Below are 9,120 nucleotides of genomic sequence, written 5' to 3'. Positions count from 1 at the left end.
ACATATACACACATACACACATACATACACACATACATACATACACATACACACATACATACACATACATACACATGCATACACACATATACACACATACATACACATACACACACATACATACATACACACACATACACACACTATATACACACATACACACACATACATACACACATACACACATACACACATACGCACACATACACAGATACACACATACACACATGCACACACATACATATACATACATACACACACTACATACACACATACATATACATACATACACACATACACACACTACATACACACATACACACACATACACATTATGATATATATATGAATATTTCTGTGCTGTAAGAAATTTAAAAAGAGATGGTTTCAGAGAAACCTGGGAAGAGTTGTACAAACTGATTCAGAGTTAAGTAAGTAGAAACAAGAGAATAATTTATAATATCAACATTTTAAAAATGAATCATTCTATAAGACTTAAGAACTTTGATCAATGAAACAATCAGCTTTGACTCCAGAGGACTGATGAAAAACATTCTCTACCTCATAACAGAGAGAAAGGATGGACTAATATGCAGAATGAGAAACATGTTTTTTGATGTAGTTATCATGAGAATTTGTTATGTTTGACTATATTTATATGATACAAAAGCTCTGTCTTCTTTACTTCCTTCATGGATTGGGTTCGGAGGGGAGGTGGGAAAATGGAGAAAAAATAAATACTCAATCACTGAACAAAATTAAAATATATTTTAAAAAATATTTTCAATATGTGTTTATGAGGATATGACTCATGAAGATAATTTTGCTTCTATTCTTAGATGTTCTGTAGCCTCCAAATACAAGTGAACCACTTTTAGCTATATTCATCAAATCCAATGGAAGATATTTATTTAATCTTGTTCAGTAAAATAATGTATCCTTATTCCAAAATTACTGGGTTTTAACCAGTTATCATATGCTCTGAGAAAGTCTATCAATCTTCTTCCTGCCTTTAGTCAAGGAATGTTAATTTTTCTATAGCTGTTTTAGGTTGATGGGTCTGGATTTTAAAATATTGTATGGGTTTTATTTAGCATATTGTATTTTAAGAATGGTATTGCATAGGTGTTTTTAATTTTAAATATGTTCTTCCAATTTAGATTCGATGTTGTGATGTCTTATCTTTGTGATAGTCTTATCTTTGTGATAGTCTTATCTTTGATGTGTCTTGACTCTATCATCTTCATTCATTGGTTTAATTTTATGTTTATTCAAGATGAAGATCCTTTAGGTTCTATCTCTTCTTAGTGTTAACAAGAATTTTCTACTCATCAAATTCGTATGGCATTTTGATATCACTGGAGAAAAATTCCACAAAATGAAGGAGCTGTTAAATGTGGTTTTAGGAGATACATATAATATAGCTTGATGTCATCCATGATGATTAAGATGCTTTTGTTCAAGACTTTTTTTTTAACTAGAAAGCCATATTTTGTCGTATTTAGGAGATAATATCATGGATTTAAGGTTTGGTAGTATGTGATGGACCCAAGTATTCTCCCTGAAAAATGCCACATGTTATGTCAGATGTTCTTGAAATTATTGTGCTGTTGTTCTAAATAGAGAATTTTCTTCTTTTCAAGAGGACATCAAATCCTTTAATGTTCACACTGTACCCAAGTACATTTCATATATTTGCAATGCATGAATTAGTCATGAGTACAGAACTAAGTCTATGACTTTAAGCTAATGCAGAGTCAATGTAAGTGGACATGGTGCTTTCAAGTGGTTTGTTCAAAAGTTTTTACATAATAATTTGGACTTCATATTCCTAGGACTTTTTTGTTAAGTCCCTTTTGCTCTTCAGGTAATTTGTTATTTTCTCGTAAGAATTCACATGGATTTATTAATTTTTTTAAAAGCAATAGGGGATGAGTAACTTGCTCAAGGTTGCATGGCCAGTTATTTTGTGTAGGTGTTAAGTATCTGAGCCCGGAACCAATCCCAGGTCTCCCAACTCTGGGGTCGGTGCTCTTACTCACTGCACAACCTGGCCACCCCTGTGGATTTATTTTTAATGTGTGTGATACAAGCTGTCACTGTTTTGTATAAACAAACAATTGGCCGGTATTTGGAGGGACAATTGGTATTCTTATCTTTTTTTTTTTTTTATAAGCAATTGGGGTTAAGTAACTTGCTCAAGATTACATGGCCAGTTATTTCTGGGTGTGGTGCTAAGTATCTGAGCCCAGATTCGATCCCCAGGTCATCCCAACACTGGGGCTGGTGCTCTTACTCACTGAGCCACCTAGCCTCCCCTAAGCAATTGTGTTAAGTAACTTGCTCAAGGTTACAGGGCCCAGTGTTTCTGGGTGGGTGCTAAGTGTCTGAGCCCAGATTCGATCCCCAGGTCCTCCCGACACTAGGGCTGGTGCTCTTATTCGCTGTGCTACCTGGCCACCCCAGTATTCTTATCTTTTGATAGTAGATATGTGATACCTGTTTTTAAGAAAGTTGTAGATTGACTTGTCTTCTAAGACACAAACTTATAAAATGCTTTTCTTTCAATTTATGCCCTATTCTGAAACATTTGAGTCAATAATTATTTATGTTACATTAACATTGACAAAATGATCTTTCTAATTTGATCTCCTCCTCCTTTTTATAACAAAATAACAAAAACAATTTTAGAGTGTGCTCTATTGCCTTTATCTATCCCAGAATAAGAAAACTGGCTAAATATTAGTTTTCAGCAATGAACTAGCCATCATAGATACTTCAAGGCAGGTCTAGAGTTATAAGGGTAATAAGGCCTTCATATTGCTGGTTATGCTCAATCAGTTGGATTATTCATTTATTCATTCATTGAACAAGCATTTATAAATCACCCCTATAAGTGTGTAACCCTCTGTTGGTTTTATTAATTTTTTTGTGTACATGTACGCATCGTTTGTACACAGTTGTTTGCAAAGTATTTCACTCCTACTTCTGATAAGACATGAGTTCCTTGAAAGCAGGATTGTCTTTTGCTTTGTTTGCATCCTCAGTGCTTAGCATAGAAGGTATTTAACAAACATCTATTGACTGAGTATACTCTGGTATGGAAACAAACAAAACAAGTAGCAAAACAAAAAAAGTAGGAAAACAGTCTCTGTCTTCAAGGAACTTAGCCTCTTACAGATTCACAAACACTAGCCTAATGGTTTAACTTCAATAAAAAAAAAATTGGGGAATGTTCAATAACAAAAGTGGCGTAGTCACTGAGAGAGCTGAGGGAGGTTCCATGATCACACTAGATCAGCGAGAGTCAGAGTAGACAGAAATGGTGGAGAAGACAATGACCTTGACCAAGATAAAAGGTTCTTTTGTGATGTAACATCAGACTCCCAAATACCAAGTTACATGATAATGAGGTTGTTGCTGCCCACATGCCAGATGTATAGAGCCATCTTGCCATTGGAGAATATACTGAAAACACCGAGAATTTCCTTCCCACATATCTCAAGGGGAAGAAGAGCACCCAACCATGATAGGGAGGGAGAGTGTATATGTCATGGAGTCTTTAGGGGTAGGCTAGAACCAGCTTGAGTTGGCTAGGATTGTTTAATTTCAGTATGTTCACATATACTTTGGAAATTGGCAAACTATTACAAATCATTGCTTGGTTTTTTTTTAATTAGCTAGACTTAGGAGAGTAATAGTATGTAGATTAAATTTTAAAAACTTGCATATTTTAGGAGAGCTGATTCTTAAACTTTTACCAGCATGCTCCTCAATACCCTTTTTTTTTGTTGTTCCTCAGTTGTTTTTTTCAGTCATGTTTGACTCTTTATTTCTCCTTTTGGAGTTTCTTGGCAAAGACACTAGAATATTTTTTTCCTGCTTTTATTTTATAGATGAGGAAACTGAGGCAAATAAGGTTAAGTGACTTTCCCAGGGTTACACAGTTAGCAAGTGTCTGAGGTCACATTTGAACTCAGGAAGATGAATCTTCTTGACTTTAAGCCTGGCACTCTACCCACTGTACCACCTAGCTTCCCCCTCACTATCCTTAAAACTCCTATATTTGGGCTCAGAAACTTCATGAAAAGAGGTTGAACAACAGCAATAGGCTTCTTCTTTTTCATTAACAGAAGTATGAGGCTGAGTCTGACCTCTCTCCACATATTTTAGGGTAACAATAACATTGTCTAAGTTACTGTTAATGGTTAGAACTATGTGCAGGTACTTTCCAATCACCCAGAATTCCATCCATCACTGCCATATTCTAGTTTCTCTGTCAATAAATATATCCATTATACTGCATCACTCACACAAATCCCATACCTGTCTACCAGTGCCTGCTATCCCTTTCCAGATCCAGCATTATTTCATTACTCATTGACTACCCTCCACTCAAATTCAAATTGAATAATATTTCCATTAGATTAAATAAAATAAGAAAAGTAAATTGTTTGTGTGTGTATATGCACAAGTATATAAATACTATTTATGTATTTATACCTTAAAAACACGGCATGCCACTCATTCTCAGTTCTATTATGTAAGGCAATAATAGGGAGAAGAACTGGACATGTGATTTCGTTGCTAGGGAAGTCTTACGTGAGGCAACTCTATTTACCGATGCAGGTGGGCAACTTGTCTGCACCTTATAACTCTAGAGTGTTGCTGAGGTTTACCAAGAGGTTAATTTACTTGTCACAGTCAATACATGATAGAAGGAGAACTTAAACCCATATCCCTTTGGACCTGAGGTGGTTCCTCTAATCTACTTTACCTATGAAGGAGTAACTAAATCAGTTTGGAATCTGTTCTTCCCCCTTCCAGCCCCCCAGCTGCAGTCTTGGAGTAGAAGAAAATACCATGAACGTTGGGTCTTATAACAAACAACTTTCCCAGTAAGAGGGAAGGGGCTACACATAGTTGGCTTACAAGCATTTATCCTTTGTGTCTTTTTCAAAACAATGTAGACCGTCTTCTCTCTGATATCAATCCACTCCATCTGGTGGCTGAGACAGCCCAGGAGGTCCCGAGTTCAGAAGAAACTATTCCAGTACTTACATTAGGTCTTGAGGCTGGGACTACTTCTTTTTCATTAACAGAAGTATGAGGTTGAGTCTAACCTCTCTCCACATATTTTAGGGTAACCATAGCATTGTCTAAGTTCCTGTTCATGGTTAGAACTATGTGCAGGTACTTTCCAATCACCCAGAATTCCATCCATCACTTCCATATTCTAGTTTTTCTGTCAATAAATATATCCATTATACTGCATCACTCATGCAAATCCCATACCTGTCTACCAGTGCCTGCTATCCCTTTCCAGATCCAGCATTATTTCATTACTCATTGACTCTCCCCTGCTCAAATTCAAATTCAATAACATTTCCAATAGATTAAATAAAATAACAAGAAAAGTAAATTGTGTGTGTATATTGTTATATTGTATTATGTTGTATATAACTTGTGTTACATACAAGTATGTAATACTTTTTTTCAGTTGTGTCTGATTCTACCTGACACCATTTGGAGTTTTCTTGCCAAAGGTACTGCAGTGGTTTGTCATTTCCATCTCCAACTCATTTTACAGAAGAGGAAAGTAAGGCAAACATGGTTAAGTGACTTGTCCAGGGTCACACAGCTAGTAAGTGTCTGAGATCAGATTTGAACTTAGGAGGACGAGTCTTGCTAACTCCATGCTGACACTCTATCCACAATGCCACCTAACTGCCCTGCCTTATCCACAATTTTTATCCAAATCCAGTTCATATGCCACACCCTTTAGAGTCCCCACCAATCGATGTACATTCAATGCACTATGCTTTGGGTGCAATGGAGTCTGCAAGAAAAAGAAAATAAATTCTTAAAAAATACACATACTACCAGGGTCTTTTCTTCTGTCACTAAGCTGGTGATTTAGTGGAGCACGGTAAGTCCCATTAAGGCTAATGGGAGTTCTGTGCATAAATCCCCACTACATCGATGGGAAAACAGCAGCCATGGTTCCTGTGCGGGAGATAAATAATGAACTCCTGTTATTGTTGCTGTCGAGTTAACTAGGCTCAATTAGAGTACCAAAGTGAGTGCCTCAGAGATGGAAGTCAGAGTCTGAGTTAGTTGTACCTACTGCTCTCTCTCTCTCTCTCTCTCTCTCTCTCTCTCTCTCTCTCTCTCTCTGTGACATCCTCATTTCTAACTTTTTTTTTCTGGGTAGAACCATACCATTTCACATATTTACTTGGTGGAAAGTTCAAGTTATAACATGAATCATACAGACCGAAGAAGGTCACATTGAAGACATTACCGACAAGTGGGTCAATGATGTGATGATGTTGGAACCAAGCCTGTATCCTTGCACAACCATCAACTCAGATATTCAAATAGACCTTTGATATTATTAATATAGGAACTGCACCAGCTGCAATATATCCATGTTTTACCATCTTTGGTGAGTATTGTCCATAAGTTTGCCATGGGGGTCCACCCCAAATGCTAGGGACCGTAGTTATTTTCTCCAGATATCACAGGCTATCCATAGACTTCCTTTTCTCTCATCACATGACAAGTCCATGTGCCTTTATTCCTACATTTCTTTGATGACATCTTTATTCCAGTCCATCTTAATAATTCATTTATAATCCATTGCAACCCAGCCCCATTCAACATGTGACTTTTGTTCTCTGAATGATACTCATGTTCAATTCTTTAAGGAATTCTATTGTTATATCATTCATCATCATATATAAACACTAGTAGAATATTTGTAAGAAAAATATAGAACTCTGTTTTAGGGAAAAATTTGGGGTTATTAAAATAATTTTGCAATTTAATGGGATATTTAAGTAGAAGGGTAGATGGATACTACAGCTGGTAGATTTTTCAGACTGCCCAGAATCTTCCTACCATTTAACAAAATTGTCTATTTGCAAATGAAATCCATCTCCAAGGTTTAGGAAGGACCCATTGTATTGTCTGGGTCTTCCAGGGACCTTTACTTACATGGACATCTTTCTGTGTGATTTCAAGGTAACCCTACCTTTTGAAAGGCAGAGGCATATGCTATTCTAGTCTTCCCCCAAGCATCTTTCATGTTATGACTTCCTATGGTACCTTCTTTGATGGTAGGAGAGCAGGTTACCAGGAAGGGTTAGCCTAGGATGATTAGACTATTCAAAGAGAGACCTAGGTGCATTTCTGATATAGGGATTGCCCCGATCTTCTACCTCATTGTCCTAGTGGCATGTGTAGCAATAGTAATACTGAAAAACAATTACTTAAATAGCACTTTATATTTTATAAAGCACTTCCTTTACAATAACTCTATGAAAAGGTGGTGAAATATTATCTTCATTTAACAAATTCTCATGGAGTTTGGCATACTATGCTGCCTTATAAAAGTAGGAAACCTGGTAACTGGTATAATGGAAAATGTCCAGGATTTGGAATCACAACACTTGACAACATGCACTAACTCTGCCATTTATAAATGAAGTGACAATGGGCAAATTATTTCATTTCCCTGAGCCTTAGTTTCAACATCTATAAAATGGGTATTATTACTTGTTCTACCCTAACTTATAGGGTTGCAGTGAGGAGAGAGATTTGTAAACCTTAAGCTACAATATCCAGTATAATATAAAGAAAATATAAATAATGTAAAACATTCAGTATAATATTAAGGACAGGGAAGGCTTAATTTTTGTTTCTTCCAAACTTCCCGATTTCTGCTGAAGACATCATCATCCTTAGACGCACTCAGATTCACAACCTGAATTATCCTCAGCTCTTTATTTTCCTTCCCCTTCCCACACATATTTAATCAGTTGCCTGGTCTTGCCAATTCTACCTCGACATTTTTGCATTTGCCCCCTTCTCTCCACTCAGGTAGACTCTACCATCATTACTCTGATCTAGACTTTTCATTTAAAGGTCTCTTAATTAATCCTCCTTTCTCAAAGATCTCCCCTCTTCAGTTCATTCTCCACACATCTTCCAGAGTATTATTCCTGAAAGCATGGGGCTGCCCTCATCACTCCTCTGTTCTGGAAATTCTAGGGAATCCCTATGGACAAAGGTTCTGATACAACATCCTGTGTGCCATTTAAAGTCCTCCCCATCATTTTCCATTCTATCTTTCTGAAATTGAGACACGAATCCCTTTAACTTCTTCTATAGTTTAGTCTAAGCAGTCTATCTGTTGTCTCACATACATGATTTCATTTGTTTTATTTGTTCCTTTTCACAAGTTCTTCTGCAGTTCTAGAATATAATCCCGTTTCACCTCTGCCTCTTAAAATCCTTAGATTCCTTCAAAGCTCATTATAAATTCGACCTTCTACCTAAAGCATTTCCTGATTGTCCCAGCTGTTGTCTCCCCTGAAATTGCCTTGTATTTACTTTGCATATATTTTGTTTCTATTTAAATGTTTCCATGTTGTTGTCCTCAGAAGGACCCTTCTGAGATGCATGACCAACAAGATAGAGGACTACACCCTTTCTCCAATCCTCATGACCTCTGTAGGAATTATGCACAAGAGATAAACCAATTTCAGCTTTCTTCCAAGGTCTAAGACACCAAGAGCCCTAACAAGGTAGAATATCTGATGAACTATCAATAAAAAAGCTAGTTCTTTTTTCTTTTAATTTTTGGAGAGGGGAAGGTAGGGTAATTGGGCTTAAGTAATTTGCCCAAGATCACATGGCTAGTTTTGTGTTAAGCGTCTGAGGACGGATTTGAACTCAGGTCCTCCTGACTCCAGGGCCAGTGCTCTGTTCACTGCACTACCTAGCCGCCCCAAGAAAGCTAGTTCTTAACCCCTAATGTGCTCACCTATAACCCCTTCTCCACCAACCCCCAAGTTGTTGAAGTACTGGAGCACCCAACCCACAGACTTGAAACAGAACTCAAGTTAGTCTCCTCCCATCTCTCCCAGTGCCTAATACAACCAAAAAGCAGAAACTTTCCATGGCTGGGATGGTAATGTGTCAGTATATTGTCACAACTCATACAGATAATGGAGAAGTGGAGGGAACTTGGGGAGGATGCCAGAGTGCATGGTGCTCCACTAGGGGGGAGAGACAGAGAGAGAGAGAGAGACAGAGAGAGAGAGAGAGAGAGAG

Source organism: Petaurus breviceps, unplaced genomic scaffold, assembly GCF_028583685.1.
Source record: "Petaurus breviceps papuanus isolate PSGF00001 unplaced genomic scaffold, PetGlider_PUasm1.0 90762, whole genome shotgun sequence".
Lineage (NCBI taxonomy): Eukaryota > Metazoa > Chordata > Mammalia > Diprotodontia > Petauridae > Petaurus > Petaurus breviceps.
The sequence above is the reverse complement of the archived record's forward strand: the minus strand, read 5'-3'. Positions refer to the sequence as shown.